The 13,611-nt window shown below is 40.5% G+C and overlaps 1 protein-coding gene across 6 annotated transcripts in view; it reads right to left on the bottom strand.

The window, feature by feature from the left end:
• The window catches only part of abo.1 (ABO blood group (transferase A, alpha 1-3-N-acetylgalactosaminyltransferase; transferase B, alpha 1-3-galactosyltransferase) gene 1), a 38,635-nt gene extending 25,776 nt beyond the window's left edge, over nt 1–12,859 (bottom strand). For 3 of the 6 annotated variants that reach the window (XM_012968494.3, XM_012968498.3, XM_012968497.3), the window contains exon 1: nt 12,808–12,859. The gene's annotated coding sequence lies outside the window, so the exon portion shown is untranslated. 6 annotated transcript variants of the gene reach the window in all.
• Between the last annotated feature and the right edge of the window lie 752 nt (nt 12,860–13,611).

Genomic DNA, 13,611 nt, shown 5'->3' with positions numbered 1-13,611 from the left:
CATTTTTCTAAAATGTATAAAGAATGATATCTTGCAATGATATTTTTTTAAGAGTACTCCATAGACATCTTAAAGATCTTTGATGATTATATTTTGAGATTTATCGGATAATCTGGCCAATTATACGATAAACAGTTTAAAATCAACAGAGATGAATTACAAGATGTATATGTTAATGTTTTTATTATGACCGAGTCTGGATCCATTATTAAATTTTTATTTTGTTAAATGTACGTACACATTGTTGAATGTATATTTTGTCAAGGTCATAGTGTTTTAGTGTGTCTGAATGACATGCTTGTCTCCCATTTGGCAACTGGCAACTGTTAAAGGTATTTTTGTTTCACATGCCAGGATCCCTGAGTTAGCTATAACTATGGATTATATTACAAAAGTAGTTGATACCCTGAACTGACTGACAGCAGAGATGTGTGAGAACATAAATAGTTTTACAATTTTCCTTTAGGGAATGAAAGGGTGATCCAAATCAAGTGTGGTTTTGATATGGGTCAGCTGTTATGGTGATGATATGATAATATACTCCTTTATCTTTATACATTGTAGTATAGGTTGTAAGACTTACTAACAAAGGATAATGGAATAAGGGGTAAGAATCACAGGAAGCATATGAAATTATTTTTTAAAAGGTAATAACATCTCTGAAGGGTAGTAATCTTTTGTTAATGAAGCCATAGTGTAGTAACATTAATGAAACCCACATAACGGTTAAGGTATAGTTAATTAAGATTGTTATGAAATAATGCATATTTATCATCTATATGGAGGGAAATAACTGATCTCTTAAGTCATTATGTTATACCACGAGTTATTTGTATGAAGTTTCATGTGTAAGACACAAATTTGTGAGATGTTTTGACTAAATCGTCATTAGTACCTGATATATCAAGCTCAAACTAGCAAAATAATGCAAAGAAGAGTTATTAATGTTACATTTTTTAAATTGGTAATGGGTCTGGAATATATAAAATGGTATGAAATACTTTTGTTTGCAAAACAGTTGGTTGCAGTTTTTCCATGTTTGGATTTGCGGTTTAAAGCTGCTGATGCCGTATCAACAGTAAGACAAGGCAGAAAGCACAAGTGATGCTCTCTGGCTATTATTATGATGAATTGTGGTAATAGCATAAATGAAAAATGTACTCATATGTATGATGATATATATATTATTTTATACCTCAAAGAAATAATAGTTAAAGTGAATTTAATCATGTACCTCACTTTTCAACTTTTATTGAATAGACCACTAGACCAATAGGTCTAATTTTAAATCTACCCACATTTGTGTATTCATGTGTACTTTGGATACATTTATGTATGAATGTTTAGAAGTGTCTCTATGTAACATGTTCATTGATATTGTTTCTCATCCATGGAAATGTAACATTATAGGTTTAAATTAGTTATCAATTTTGTTAAAGTGTAAAATGAGGGTTCATTTTTATAGACATGTTCCCTTTATTCCCCTTACATTACTGACAGTACTGCACCCCTACTATTATTTGGTTTGTTTATATTATTTTTTTTTGTTAAAGTAATTCAGTTTCTAGTTTTTTTGTAAATTCATCATACACTTACATAATACACAAAAGCTCACATTTATTTCTTGTTGATGTTTTTCCCAGACAGTAACAAGTTCTGCATGGAATGACATGGTAATACAGTTATTGGGTTATTATATACCTATAAATATAGGTTTAGTGACACTGATTTTTCAGTGTAGGTCAGGGATAGAGGACACATGAAGAAGATGCATCTGTCCGCAACAGGAATGGAGACAACATCACCCAAGGAAACCTGATGTAAAGGTGATGCAGTTGTAACAGAGACTGTGATTTAGGATAAAATTGAGGAGTATTTGGAAATACAAAGTGGAATTTCAGCAAAAGACAAATGGAGGATGATTGAAACTTGTCATTAACCAGTAGTGGACTGGCTACATTTTGGACTCTCTTCTAAAGAGGTTGTATCTTTGCCTGTTATTCCAGCTGGTGTTTTCCCCAAAGACTGTGTTTGCTGTTAAAGGCCTACCTAAGGGGTGTGATTAATCTGTTCTTAAGCTCAAAGTTATTTTTAAACCTGCAACAACTGTGTTACTACCCCCAGTGTTGCCCCCTGCCTGCTACAGTATCTGAAACTCAGTGACTGATATTCTTTTTCCCAAGAATACATAAGACTAAACGAGTAAAGCTTACCCAGGCTACACCTGTTCCTGACTCTGTATAGACTGTGAATGGCCAGGGCCTAAAAAGTGTGTTGGTGAATACCTGTACCAGTGTGGTTCCCTTATTCTCCATAGGGACTCGGTAGCTCACGCCTGAATGGATGTCAAGTATTATTTTGTTCTAAGCCTTGCAAGACCAGAGAATCAAAGGAAGCTCTTACAGGGAATGGATAAAGATTCCAAAAAGATGTTCCCGGCATCATTCACAGGAGAAATGTTTGCCAAGTGCTGTATAAAAGTAAGAAGTAACAAGAGATTACTAGTTAAACTGATTTCTGGGCACCTGTAATACTATGGGCTTCTGCTTAGGTACATGATGGTACTACGCTGTAAAAAGACGGGATGAAGAAGTTTCAATCAGCTACAATCAAATGCAGAGTGATAAGGAAGGTTACATGGAAAGTTTAATACTAAAACATTGGAGGACAATGACTAAAGCTAAATCCAAGAGGAAATAAAGGTCATCTGAGTTGGAAGAGACAAGTTTAGGGATAGTTAGATTAGATCTTATATCCTATTTCTGTTTACCATCTCATTACATGATAATGAATTGTTATTACATAATATTTATATCATGGACATTTCACAGGTTCCAAGAGACGTTTGAAGATCTGAGGATTTTTTCCCATGGACTTTACATCCCTGAGTTCAAAATAAAGTTATGATGTGTTGAATATAGGTTATCCATTTGAGGGGGATTTGTAAGATATTTACACAGAATTATAATTCCACAGCACATGAAATGTATACCTATCATTCACACATACTTGTAAGTTAATTTGGGAAAGGACTGAGCACGCCTTTTAACATATGTTCTTGCCTTTTATAGATACTTGGGGGGTAGGGACATACTGACACCAGGCATATACTCTTGAACACAAGTCTCTTGCTCTCTCTCTCTCTTCCCAGGAGGGACACACACATCTCGCTCTCTGCCCTGGAGGGACAGACAGGTCTCTCTTCCTGAGAGATGGGCACACATCCAGACACACACACACATATATGAAACATACACACATACTACATATACTTAACATTATTTTTTATATGCATTAATTGTACAGATTACTCCTGTGAGCTGTCAAGGGTATGTTTGACTGGCTGTTTGTACTTGGCATATAATTTGTAACTCCACACAATAAAGATATTTTGCTATCACCTTGGTGAGTGGTACTTTGACCATAATACTTACACAAAATTTTATAATAAATAGATGATATTCTACAGCAACCAAGAACTTGTTTAAATTATAGAACGATAGGAAAGGACCTGAATAATAAAATACATTTTAAAAAGTGCTAAAACCAATAAAATTGTAGCCTCACAGAGCAATAGTTTTTTGGTTGCTGGGGTCGGTGACCCCCATTTGAAAGTTGCAAAGACTTAGAAGACGACAAATAATTCAAAAACTATAAAAAATAGATAATGAAGACCAATTAAAAGTTGTTTAGAATTGTCCAATCATGGGCGAATTTTCATTAAGGCTAGGAGAGGCTTAGACAAACACATCTATCATTACTACTACAGAGATGTCGAAACTTCAGGCTGCTGCAGTCAGTTTAGTATATAAAATATGGCATTTCTACTCATATTCATTTTTAGGGTTTGGTTCTCCTTTAAAATCCTCTCTGCAAGTAGCAGTAACCCCCACGATTGTTCCGTCTCTTGCCGTCAGCATTCTCAAGGTAACGGGACAAACAACGCGCAGACTCTTTGGTAGATTTCTCTAGACAGGAGGGACGGCTGCACATAGAAAGTGTAAGGTTTTGCCTTACAAAAGTGTTTCATTTGTTTGTGGCATATTTCAGCTTTTAAAAGATTTCATGATGGTCTCTCTTTCAAATCACTGCCTGGTTGCTAATAGTGATGGGTGAAATGTTTCGCCAGGCATGGATTCAGGGCGAATTTCCGTGTTTCGGCATTGGCGGATTGTGTTACGAAACGGATGAAAACATTCGCTGCATAAAAATTCGCCACGCGTCCAAAAACTGTAGCCCGCGTCAAAAGAACAGTCACAGGCATCAAAAGAATAGCTGTGCGACAAGAGAATACCCGTGGGTGACAGAAGAATAGCTGCGTGACAAAAGAATAGCCACGGGCGACAAAAGAATAGCCACGGGCGACAAAAGAATAGCTGCGCAACAAAAGAATAGCCGCGGGCGACAAAAGAATAGCTGCGCAACAAAAGAATAGCCGCGGGCGACAAAAGAATAGCCGTGCGACAAAAGATTAGCCGAGTGACAAAAGAATAGACTCACGACAAAAAAATAGCCGCGGGCGACAAAAGAATAGCGGCGAGGGAGACAAAAGAATAGCCGCGGGAGACAAAAGAATAGCCGCGGGCAACAGAAGAATAGCCGCGGGCGACAAAAGAATAGCCACGGGCGACAAAAGAATAGCCGCGGGCGACAAAAGAATAGCCGCAGGCGACAAAAGAATAGCCGCGGGCGACAAAATAATAGCCGCGGGCGACAAAAGAATAGCCGTGCGACAAAAGATTAGCCGAGTGACAAAAGAATAGACTCACAACAAAAAAATAGCCGCAGGTGACAAAAGAATAGCGGCGGGAGACAAAAGAATAGCTGCGGGAGACAAAAGAATAGCCGCGGGCAACAGAAGAATAGCCGCGGGCAACAGAAGAATAGCCACGGGCGACAAAAGAATAGCCGCGGGCGACAAAAGAATAGCCGCGGGCGACAAAAGAATAGCCGCGGGCGACAAAAGAATAGCCGCGGGCGACAAAAGAATAGCCTCGGGCGACAAAAGAATAGCCTCGGGCGACAATTTTTTTTCGACGCTCGACATTTTCGCCGTTTTGCGAATCTTTTGAAAGATGCGCAAATTTTTCGGCGAAGCCAAACGGGACAGATTCGCTCATCACTAGTTACTAAGTTAAATTGGACCCTAGCAACCAGATAGCTGCTGAAATTCCAAACTTGAGAGCTGCTGAACAAAATGAGAAATAATTCAAAAGTAATAAAAAATTAAGACCAATTGCAAATTCAGAATAGTATTTTCTACATCATACTAAAAGTTATGGTAAAGGTGAACAAACCCCTTTAACACAGACTCGGTATCTATAATGAGGAATGCGGATGTTTCTACCTTTTTATGAAGTCGGGGCAAATTCGAGTCCAATGTCAATAAACCGGGTGTCGGCTGTTAACAAACATCAATTCCATTAAACTGCCTACAAAACAAGTACATTTTGTACAAATTTTAGGAAACACGAGCCCTCACAAACTGTAGATAAACCAAGTTGATAAGCAAATATTTTCCTTCCTATAAAACCAGCTGCTAAACCAGTTTATTGGCTTCAGAAACCGCAGGGGAAGGAAGCGCTGAAACTGGAAATGAATGAAGATGTGGGGTGTCATGGTGGCGGGGGCCATTGGGGGGTGCAGGGGCCCCTGAGGCACGAAGCTCCGGTGGGCCCTGCACCCCCCAGTCCGACCCTGGGTGCACTAAACGGGCTACTGGTTTAAAAGGAACCTTCTAGCTTACAGGGGCGGTTCACCTTCAGGATAACTTTTAGTATGTTACAGAATGGCCTATTCTTAGCAACTTTTCGATTGGTCTTTTTTATTTTGTTTTTAATTATTTGCCTTCTTCTTTTGACTCTTTGCAGCTTTCAAATGGGGGTCACTGACCCCGGCAGCCAAAAACCTATTGCTCTGTGAGGCTGCTATTTTATTGTTATTGTTCCTTTTTATTACTTACCTTTTTATTAAGTCCCTCCTCTATTCATATTCCTGCCTGGTCGCTATGTTAAATTGGACCCTAGCAACCAGATTGCTGCTGAAATTCCAAACTGGAGAGCTGATGAACGAAATGCTAAATAGTTAATAAAATAAATTCAGGTTAGCTTTTAGTATGGCATAGAATGGCCTATTCTTAGCAACTTTTCAATTGGTCTTTTATTTTTTTTTTATAGTTTTTGATTAATGTGTCTTCCTCTTCTGAATCCTTCCAGCATTAGTAGCTAAAAACTATTTCTCTGTAAGGCCACAATTTTATAATCAGTTATTTTTTTATGACTTACTGTATCTATTCAGGCCCTCCTCTATCCATCTTTTTGTCTCTCTTTTAAACCACTGCCTGGTTGCTAGGGTAAACTGAACCCTAGCAACCAGATAGCTGTTGAAATTCCTAACGGGAAAGCTGCTGAATAAAAAGCTAAGTTCTTCAAAAACAATAAAAACATGAAAACCAATTGCAAACTGTCTCAAAATAGCACTTTCTACATCGCACTTAAATGGGTTGATCACATTAGAGTTCATTTTAGTATGATATAGAGACTGATATTCTGAGAAAATCTGCAGTTATTCTGTACTTTTTATTATTGGTGGTTTTGTAATTATTTCACTTTTTCTTCTGCAGCTCTCCATTTTTGAGTTTCGGCAGCTATCTGGTTGCTAGGGTCCAAACTGCCTTAGCAACCAGGGAGTGGTTTGGATGAGAGACTGGTATATGAATAGGAGAGGGGCTAAACCGAAAGCTAAGTAATAAAAAGTAACAATAACAATAAAACAGGAGCCTCACAGAGCAATAGTTTTTGCTGCCGGGGTCAGTGACCCCCATTTGAAAGTTGAAATGAATCAGAAGAAGAAGGCAAATACACTATAAAAAATAAATAATGAAGACCAATTGAAAAGTTGCTTAGAATTGGCCATTCTATGACATACTAAAAGTTAACTCAAAGTCAATGGAGACAAGGGGAATAAATGGAACTCACCATGGCAACAGCAAAAAAAATCCCTAAATTTTCACACAATAACGGCATAAAAACCTAGGTATTCCCCGGTCCTGAGAGCTACTCACACACATATGAGGGTGTAGACGCCTGCTATGGTTTTATAATAGAATGGGGAGCCTAAGGAACCAATAACATTCTAATTGCTTGACTTGCGGGTCGCGGGTGGGTTGGGCGCTTCTTCTCACCCCGCCCCCTAGCACCCCGCCCCTTTTGTGGCATCATTGGGGGGTGGGCACCATGGGCGTCCACAGAAGGGGGCAAGAGGGGGCACTTGCCCCCCCCTGGAAAAGTAGCAAAAAAACAAAAACCTTACTCCGTTTCTGCACTTTCCCCTCAAGCCCGTTTTTGCTGTGCTCCGATTGGATCTTTCTTCTTGTGAATTCTCCAATCAGAGCACAGCTTCCTTGACAGACAGTAAAATTGACCAATCAGAGCACAGATGCACACAGGGATCGGGAGATTTTGCAAACTGGAAACAGAAATGAAGACTGAAAAGAAGCTGTAACTTTACCTAAGAACCAACTCTCAACTTTTGCTGCAGTTTTCATCCCACAGGTACTATACCCAGGTACTATACACAGGCACTATACACAGGCACTATACACAGGCACTATACCCAGGTACTATACACAGGTACTATACCCAGGTACTATACCCAGGTACTATACACAGGTACTATACACAGGTACTATACCCAGGCACTATACCCAGGCACTATACACAGGTACTATACCCAGGCACTATACACAGGTACTATATACACAGGCACTATACACAGGCACTATACCCAGGCACTATACACAGGTACTATACCCAGGTACTATACCCAGGTACTATACCCAGGCACTATACACAGGTACTATATACACAGGTACTATATACACAGGTACTATACACAGGTACTATACCCAGGCACTATACACAGGTACTATATACACAGGTACTATATACACAGGTACTATACACAGGTACTATACCCAGGTACTATACCCAGGCACTATACACAGGTACTATATACACAGGTACTATATACACAGGTACTATACACAGGTACTATACCCAGGCACTATACCCAGGCACTATACCCAGGCACTATACCCAGGCACTATACCCAGGTACTATACACAGGTACTATATACACCGGTACTATACACCGGTACTATACCCAGGCACTATACCCAGGCACTATACCCAGGCACTATACCCAGGCACTATACCCAGGCACTATACCCAGGTACTATACACAGGCACTATACCCAGGCACTATACCCAGGCACTATACCCAGGTACTATACACAGGTACTATACACAGGTACTATACAGTTCTAAAGAATCACTAGCTGACATTAAATTGTTTTTTGCCTGACCTGACAATTAAAATAATTTATAATCTATCCCCTACCCTAACACATGGAGGGTAAGTTAACTCTTTCCCTCTGAAAAAGCTCATTGTGTGTTTATATATTTGTTGTTGTTTTTTGCACTTACTATTTTTTTTTTTTTTTGTCATTGTTTTGTTCATTTATAGTAAGTTACAGTGGAACCAATGCTGTGTATCCGTGCCCGTGTTATAGTGCCAGGGCCTGAATATCTGCCATCTGTACCCACTGTGTTTCACTGTATATAATGTGCTGGGTTTGTAGATACGGACTGCGTCTCACTGTATATAATGGGGAGTCAGTACCCACTGCCTTTCTTGCTATAAAACTAACATAAACACATCTAAAGGGGTGGTTCACTTTTAAGTTAACCTTTAGTATGTTATAAAATGGCCTATTCCTAGCAACTTTGCAATTGGTCTTCCTAATTAATTTTTTTGAATAATTTGCCTTTCTCTTCTGCCTCTATATAGATTTCAAATGGGGGCCAAAAAATATTGCTCTGTGAGGCTACAATTTTATTATTATTATAATTTTGTATTACTTATTTTTCCAAGTAGGCCCCTTAACTATTCATATTCCCATCTCTTGTTTAAACCACTACCTGGTTGCTAGGGTAAATAAGACCCTAGCAACCAGATAGCTGCTGAAATACCAAATGGAGAGCTGCTGAACAAAAAGCTAAATAACTGAAAAACCATTAAAAATAAAAGTGAATTCGAATGCGAACTACCCCTTGAAGCTAACTGATCACAAACACAAATGTTTGCAGATCCCCTAACAGAAGTGCGCGTATGAATACTTTTACATCCTAAACATTTTAGGGTAAAAAAAAAAAGCACCCCCCCGCACTTTTGTACAGTATCCCTGGGAGTCAGTGGGAACGGCAAGAGGTAGTTGGGAGGTTAACTTTTTACGCCAGCAGCGAATCCACTAAGTGTCACATTAGCTTTAGGTCAGTCTGTGTATGGGCCATCATTAGCCTCCCCTAGTATCATCCTGCAAAAAAAAAATATATATTTATATATATATATATATATATTTGTCTGTTGCAGGATGATGCTAGCTTACTTGCCCCCCCTTGGAAAATTTTCTGCGGACGCCCATGGTGGGCACGTGCCTATAAATACAGGGGACATCTCACTAGATGGTGGAACATTGTCGCTGGGATTTGCTTCCTTTCAGCCTCAGGAACATTAGTGGGTTGGGCACTTACATTGGGCACTTACATTGGGCAACAGTCCTGGCTCACTCTTCATCCCCCCAAGGGGGCAGTTGCCCATCTCAAGAGGCAAGACAGAGGCTTCCACATACAGTAGACACAAAATAGGTAGAAAGTAGGGTAGCCTCCCCAGCTAGGGCCGGAATGACAAATTTACTGGCAAACTGGTACATTTGCAATACCCTATAAATCCCTCCCTTCCCTGAATTCCCCCTTATAAGTACAGTCCTGTCTATGCCCCGCCCATTTTCGCTGCCTAGGCCGCCCATTTCCCCGCCCCTGCGTGGCATCACTTCCTACTTCCTCCCCCGAAGGTGGCATCCCTAGTAAATAAAGGAATTGTAAGGAATGTCATTGCACTCTGTAGCGGATCCAGGGCCATTATCGGGGGCATCTGCCCAACGACCTGATACTTATGTGAGGCTTCTACCCCATTACATTCTTGTGATCCTGATGAATAGTTCTGTGGTAACATTGCTTTTAGTGACAGCGAGAGATCCAACAAGGGACATTTTTACCTGATGAGAGACCCTCTCCGGATACATTTGGCCACATTATGGGTCTATAAACCTAACTGCCATTTCAGCATTGATATTATCCCTTTACCTAAAGCTACATTTCCCATAAAACGCAAAATACAAATGTATTCAAGTCTATATAAAACACTCCTGCTCTAAAATTTTGCATATATCTAGTGGCATAACAAGTGCGCCATCTAGTGGTCATGTGCTATTTCTATTTAATATTTAAGACAGTACCTATAAATAAGCTAATACCCATAGCCATGTAAGCAGTTACTATAAAGAAATAAAATTACCAGGAACAGCCCCCTAAGTTTGCTCATAGCCTGTACAGAGAGATACCATAAAACTATGGCACATAGGGATTCCCCTGTACTAAGCACAATTCAGCAGGAACAGCCCCCTAAGTTTGCTCATAGCCTGTACAGAGAGATACCATAAAACTATGGCAGCATAGGGATTCCCCTGTACTAAGCACAATTCAGCAGGAACAGCCCCCTAATTTGCTCATAGCCTGTACAGAGAGATACCATAAAACTATGGCAGCATAGGGATTCCCCTGTACTAAGCACAATTCAGCAGGAACAGCCCCCTAAGTTTGCCCATAGCCTGTACAGAGAGATACCATAAAACTATGGCACATAGGGATTCCCCTGTACTAAGCACAATTCAGCAGGAACAGCCCCCTAAGTTTGCTCATAGCCTGTACAGAGAGATAACATGAAACTATGGCAGCATAGGAATTCCCCTGTACTAAGCACAATTCAGCAGGAACAGCCCCCTAAGTTTGCCCATAGCCTGTACATATGCACCAGCAGGAAGCACATATTTGCCAACGGGCACAGTAATAAGAGAACAATGTTGCTGCACAATGCCAGTAGCAGTGTAAGTGATATAATTGCTGGCACAAAAACTCAAAAAAATAAACTGTTGCCCAAAGCTACTTACACCCATTAAAATCCTGGCAGAAGAAGAAAACAGAAGATACCAAGTTTATGGGACCGGTGAGCTGTTAAAAATAGGATTATTGTTCCTTTGTGAAGGGCTCGGCTGGGAGCCACGTTGGCAACTTCTCAGAGCTCTCCACTTACCGTTATTTCTAGTGTCTGAGTAACAAGCGTATAGAATGGCTCTTCAAACAGGAAAATGATACCCACAAAATTACAAGAAATTCAATCTGCATTATAGTTACTAGTAATTATTACTGACAGCCGTGGCAAGTTAAGTAGCTACTGGTTGTAAACCCATTCCCCATGCTGTAGTGTATGTTTGGACCAATCAAAACAAGGCTCCCTTGTGGACCTAATGGGCACTTACCCCTCAGTGTGGATGTCTAGTGGTATAACTTAATCAGTGAAGGCAAAACACCCAATATATGAGTAACGCATTGTGTAAACTACTTGGAACGGCCCCACTAACTTACCCATTAGTCTATGTGTGTGTGTTACATGTTACAGGACTTGCACACTTACCTGTCAGTTCTTTTAATGCATCACGTGGTATATATGAATTACGCCCAATACTTTATATTTCCCTATGAACATTAGCTGCTAGTTACAGATATATAGAAACATTGGGGTAACAGTCACCCTGTTATAGTTCCAGGGGTACCCAGGGCACAAATAAGCACTCACCCCAAATCCCCCCCTAACTGGCCTTCAGGCTGGGCCTCCTTAGCCCATAACAAGGTTACAGATATATAGAAACATTGGGGTAACAGTCACCCCACTATAGTTCCAGGGGTACCCAGGGCACAAATAAGCACTCACCCCAAATCCCCCCCTAACTGGCCTTCAGGCTGGGCCCCCTTAGCCCATAACAAGGTTACAGATATATAGAAACATTGGGGTAACAGTCACCCCGCTATAGTTCCAGGGGTACCCAGGGCACAAATAAGCACTCACCCCAAATCCCCCCCTAACTGGCCTTCAGGCTGGGCCCCCTTAGCCCATAACAAGGTTACAGATATATAGAAACATTGGGGTAACAGTCACCCTGCTATAGTTCCAGGGGTACCCAGGGCACAAATAAGCACTCACCCCAAATCCCCCCCTAACTGGCCTTCAGGCTGGGCCCCCTTAGCCCATAACAAGGTTACAGATATATAGAAACATTGGGGTAACAGTCACCCCGCTATAGTTCCAGGGGTACCCAGGGCACAAATAAGCACTCACCCCAAATCCCCCCCTAACTGGCCTTCAGGCTGGGCCCCCTTAGCCCATAACAAGGTTACAGATATATAGAAACATTGGGGTAACAGTCACCCCGCTATAGTTCCAGGGGTACCCAGGGCACAAATAAGTACTCACCCCAAATCCCCCCCTAACTGGCCTTCAGGCTGGGCCCCCTTAGCCCATAACAAGGTTACAGATATATAGAAACATTGGGGTAACAGTCACCCTGCTATAGTTCCAGGGGTACCCAGGGCACAAATAAGCACTCACCCCAAATCCCCCCCTAACTGGCCTTCAGGCTGGGCCCCCTTAGCCCATAACAAGGTTACAGATATATAGAAACATTGGGGTAACAGTCAATATGGCAACCCACCTACAGTATATGTAGAAATACACACAGAGGAAGGTTCTGAGCAGGCAGCCTAGGTGCTCTTGTTATATTGAAATCCTGAAAGATATATGTTCCCTGTAACAACATTCACTCCATATTTTTTGTGAGAGTAAAACACTGACCAGGTTCAAGCCCTCTCCCAGCACAGAAATGATGTCATCAGCTTGAGGGAGGAGCTTCTTCAAAGGATGATAGAGGAGAAAGAAATAGGAACAAAATCAGCAGTTGGGAGGACCCAGCATTAATTGGGGGTGAAATCCATAGTTAAATAAGTTGGGTTTATTTAATGGTTAAATGATTCCCTTTTTTCTGTAATAATAAAACAGTACCTGTACTTGATCCCAACTAAGATATAATTACCCCTTATTGGGGCAGAACAGCCCTATTGGGTTTATTTAATGGTTAAATGATTCCCTTTTCTCTGTAATAATAAAACAGTACCTGTACTTGATCCCAACTAAGATATAATTACCCCTTATTGGGGCAGAACAGCCCTATTGGGTTTATTTAATGGTTAAATGATTCCCTTTTCTCTGTAATAATAAAACAGTACCTGTACTTGATCCCAACTAAGATATAATTACCCCTTATTGGGGGCAGAACAGCCCTATTGGGTTTATTTCATGGTTAAATGATTCCCTTTTCTCTGTAATAATAAAACAGTACCTGTACTTGATCCCAACTAAGATATAATTACCCCTTATTGGGGGCAGAACCATCCTATTGGGCTTAGTTACTGTTTAAATAATTTTTTTTAGCAGACTTAAGGTAGGAGATCAGAATTACAGAAAGATCCCTTATCTGGATTCTAGGTCTCATACCTGTACTTTGCAAATCTGCCCACCAATCAGAGCTTTACTTTCATTGGGAAACCTACAGTACCCTGTTAAACGTTCTTTGCTGATTGGTTGCTTTGGCTTACTGCC

Source organism: Xenopus tropicalis, chromosome 8 (genome assembly GCF_000004195.4).
Source record: "Xenopus tropicalis strain Nigerian chromosome 8, UCB_Xtro_10.0, whole genome shotgun sequence".
Taxonomy (NCBI): Eukaryota; Metazoa; Chordata; class Amphibia; order Anura; family Pipidae; genus Xenopus; species Xenopus tropicalis.
Note: the sequence above shows the minus strand (reverse complement) of the source record. Positions and strands in the feature narration are given on the sequence as shown.